Source organism: Anomaloglossus baeobatrachus, chromosome 11 (assembly GCF_048569485.1).
Source record: "Anomaloglossus baeobatrachus isolate aAnoBae1 chromosome 11, aAnoBae1.hap1, whole genome shotgun sequence".
Taxonomy (NCBI): domain Eukaryota; kingdom Metazoa; phylum Chordata; class Amphibia; order Anura; family Aromobatidae; genus Anomaloglossus; species Anomaloglossus baeobatrachus.
Window position 1 is genome coordinate 22,214,951 of NC_134363.1, and position 4,982 is coordinate 22,219,932.

Genomic DNA, 4,982 nt, shown 5'->3' on the forward strand with positions numbered 1-4,982 from the left:
AGATAGTTAGATAGATAGATAGATAGATAGAGATATAGAGAGATAGATAGAGAGATAGATAGAGGGATAGATAGAGAGATAGAGGGATAGATAGATAGATAGAGGGATAGATAGGTAGAGAGATAGATAGAGAGATAGATAGATAGATAGATAGAGGGATAGATAGATAGAGGGATAGATAGATAGAGGGATAGATAGATAGATAGATAGATAGATAGATAGATAGATAGATAGATAGATAGATAGAGGGATAGATAGATAGAGGGATAGATAGATAGATAGATAGATAGATAGAGGGATAGATAGATAGATAGATAGATAGATAGATAGATAGATAGATAGATAGATAGAGATATAGAGAGATAGATAGAGAGATAGATAGAGGGATAGATAGATAGAGGGATAGATAGAGGGATAGATAGATAGATAGAGGGATAGATAGATAGATAGATAGATAGATAGATAGATAGATAGAGGGATAGATAGATAGATAGATAGATAGAGGGATAAATAGTTAGATAAGACCAGATGCACACTGAAATGGTAAAGCTTTAAACAACTAATAAAACTATAGGAAACACTTTTTGAGATGTTTATCATATCAAAATGGCCATTTTAATACCTGCCCAGTAGCCACGTCAAGGCAACCTCATTGAAAAATAGATAATAGATAGTTAGATTGATATATGATAGATAGATAGATAATTATCAATCTATCTATCCCTCTATCTATCTATCTATCTATTATCTATCCCTCTATCTATCCCTCTATCTATCTATCTATCTATTATCTATCCCTCTATCTATCCCTCTATCTATCTATCTATCCATCAATCTATCTATCTATCTATCTATCTATCTATCTATCTTATTTCAATGTATTGTAAAATAATAAAAGTTTATAGTAAATGTAATGTAGCCTTTGCAGTTGTCATTATAGTAGCTGCTCTCAGGGGTGTAATATCTGTAATATCCTCATATGGTTTTCAGTTTTCTGCTTACATGAAATCTAACATATAGAAGATCCTATAGTTTATATATACTGTATATATAAAGTAAGGAATATTCCGCTCTTACCTTGTAGAGTATATGATATTAGCGGTATAACCCCCGGCTCCGCTGCTCGCTCCTCTGTCCTGTGTCTCTTGTATAATGGAGTTTATCTCTTGAATCTTCTGGTTATTTACCTTCTTCTTCCTTCTTCCACTCGTTGCTTTACATGTCTGTATATTGTAATTTTTTACCAGGTATCATCCGTCACTTCCTCTTTTCTTTTATATTGTATCTTCTCATTTGATTTATGAAATGAAAGATTCCATTATTATACTGTTATTTATAAATTTAATTATGGACGCTTTAAACAAATGTAATGACATCAAGTTTGTTAGAGGATTCCAAAAAGGTTTTGTGCCTTTTACAATTATCCCAGACTTTTGCTGTTTCACCCTCATTGCAACCTGTTTAATCGTTTCTGTCTGTGCTAATCCTATGTTGATGGTAGAATTATTGTCTATATGCTACTGTATGCCTCTTCTTATGCTGCAACACATTTACAACAGCTCCAGTGAGATGCTATATGTCTGGTACAAAGGAATGGTGTTGTCACACTAGGTATGGGGGAGTACCAAGCTAAAGGGAAGGGATGGGAAACCCTGTGTGTAGGGAAGGAGGAGATGGTGACCCCTGACCAAATTTACTGCTTTGCTCTTGGGTCCCTCACCACCCTAGATAGGTTCCGCACCTATGCGCCAAGCCGGATACCTGACTATAGGTATCCCTAGTGCAGGAGAAAGGGAAGGGAAACCCTGTGTTTAGGGAAGGGGGAGATGGTGACCCCTGATCAAACCTACTGCTGGTCCTTGGGGTCCCTCACCACCCTAGATAGGTTTCACACCTATGCGCCGAGCCGGATACCTGACCATAGGTAATCTTAAAAAGAGAAAAGAGGCGATCAACGGTTCAATACATATTTTATTAATATTCATAGAACATGTGGACAAGTGAAGGGAGGAAAGAACGGTATACATCACCGCAACCAGTATAGGTATAGATAATAATGTGCCAATTATATCCCAAATTCATGATATAGGGTCGTATCCAGGTCGTATCCAAGAGGACACACACAGGCCACACCATCACAACATCGTGAGAGCAGCACGCCCCCTGACGAAGGTACACTCCGAAATGCGCATCGGGCGCATTCCCTCCGCAAACCGCATATTCTAGGTAATGCTTTATCCATATTTTGGTTGGTCCAGAAAGTGTTTTTGATGCCCCCCATTGTGGGATTTTTTCCCCATATGCTTCTATCTTGCTGTGCTAGTATGGTGGCGGTCGCCGGCCGGTAGCATGTGTGGAGTGTCGGTGCTATAGTCTCTGTTACCCGGTGGTATTATTGGCTCTACTACCCCGTGGTGTTATATGTCCTATTTACACTGACACCTGCACATGCTGTGGTTTGGTGATTGCCGCTGCTGCCGCAGGGGGAACACACGATTGGCCACCGTTGTGAGGTTATATGTATGTGCTCTGTATTATTGCTCTCACGATGTTGTGATGGTGTGGCCTGTGTGTGTCCTCTTGCTGCAGCTTCGTCTATATCACGTCTATGTGCACATGTATACACTATTATGTGATTTCCTCTAGTTCCCATGCTATGTGATACACACATTGACCTCCATGTGGGATTAATCCATTGACCTCCATGTGGGACTAAATGTGTGTATGTGCAGATGCATGCTTACAATTATTCTGTGAGGTATCCCCATATTGCTGCTCTTGTCGCTGTCATTTCCATATATATTGACTTTGATGTGAAATTAATTCTATATATATATAAATCATTGCTTGGTCTCACACTGGTCATATATGGGGTCTGCATGCTGTGGTTTCTACAGCAGAGCTAGCATGGAACATATGTGCCTGTGGATGAATACCTATGTGTTTCTCCATGTGATGTGTAAGCATATAGATGTGTACTAGTATGGTGTATTTCACATGACATGGACTATACAATGACTAAAGAGTCTTTTCCACATTGAGAGGTTATGTCTCATCCTTCCCTGCTTCAATTTATATATTTATATATATATATATATATATATATATATATATATATATATATATATATATATATATATATTTTTTATTATATATTGTATCTATCTAGCAGGATTTGTTTTGATGTATCAGCTTGATGTGGTCTTCTCTCCAAATTATGGGACCCTCACCCTTTCTGGATACGAACCTATATCATGAATTTGGGATATAATTGGCACATTATTATCTATACCTATACTGGTTGCGGTGATGTATACCGTTCTTTCCTCCCTTCACTTGTCCACATGTTCTATGAATATTAATAAAATAAGTATTGAACCGTTGATCGCCTCTTTTCTCTTTTTTTGGTTGTTCCTTTAGCGATTTGGTTCATATATTATAGTCCTTTCTGCGCTATATATGATAAATATGTATGTACATATGCATTGCTATATTTGAATTAACGATATGCAGATGTTTATGCCAATTTCTACATAGGTATTCTTAGTAGCCCTAACTAGGGAACAGATGAGATGAGTTCTTCATCAACCCCACTAAACACTAAAGAAGACAACAAGGAGGACACAGGGGAAAATGCATGAACTACTTATCCACAGATTAATCATGTAGATGTTCAGCAAAGTAACAATAATAACATCACAGCTGAGTACAAGCCACCTGCTTGCAACCATAGCTTGATGAACTGAACAATATCACCAGCAAGCAGTCCATTGAAGAAGGGTGTATTTGTGATGCCGAGCACCTAGGTGTAATGAGATGCTAAACCACTAAGAGTCGCTAGATACCCTAGCAGGGGAGATTTACAGGGAAGTCGAACAAGCCAGGGGTCAGGAGCCGGAAGGTCATGTCAATAACAGAAGGAGAGAGAGAAGTGAAAGTCAGTGTGCGAACTGAGAGTAATTAAACCAGAAAGTCACATAAAGTACCAGGAAGAGAACGGTGCCAGGGTGAGGAAACAAGTCAAGGTCGGTAGCCAAGAGGACAAATCAGGTACATGGGAAAAAGTGGGGTCAGGAACAAGCCGAAGGTCAGGGAGGCAGGGAGTAGGGAAGGAGACAGGACGGGGTAAGAGAAACTAGGAAGAGGGACAAGATCAGGTGAGTCACTTACGGGAACCAGAGATGTGCACTGCTAAACAGTAACTATCACTGGCGGCGTTTCAGGTGGACTGGCTCTCGGATAAAGCAAAGCCATACCTCGGAAGAAGGCTTCAAAGAACAGACCCCTCCCACACCACACAGGACTTAGACCAGGAACAAAGAATTCGCCGGAGGAAAAGATGAGACCCAGTACAGGCTCTGCAGGAGAGCAGAGCACTACTCATCAGAATCATGACGGTATTTAAGCACATGGAGAATACTGATAATCATCAGCTGGGTGGAAGGCAAGCTCCACTGGTTCTTAAAGGAAAGTGGGATACAAAACCAGCAGGAAAGCTACCTAAAAAAATGAATACTAATAGCAGTAACTAAAGAAAGTCAGGGATCATTTTGTGCAGCCAAAGGCTGTGACCTTCTATTGCCAGAAATCACATGACTATTTGTTACCTGTGACACACTAATGACAGTTGTTTTATGCATTATATGTACATATTTTGAAAGGCTATTGACCCAGGTTTAACATGCGCATGCAGAAATGAGATGTCTGAAGTGATGAATACAGAGCATAAATAGTTAAACCACTGAGCAGCTGTTTGAAAGTCTGCATCACTGGAAGCATGGAATTGTATGAGTTTGTGTTGCTTCCGCTCAGACAATGGCTACAGAGGAGCATGTAAAAAGTTTCCACCTGCTCTGCAGAGATTGTAGTGTACCCCAAGATGAAGAGATAAGATCTACTGGATGAAAGAGCCACCATTAAATAGAGAAAGTATAAATTGCCACCATAGAGGGGGAGAAAAGAGTCATATTTCTGTGTGTGAA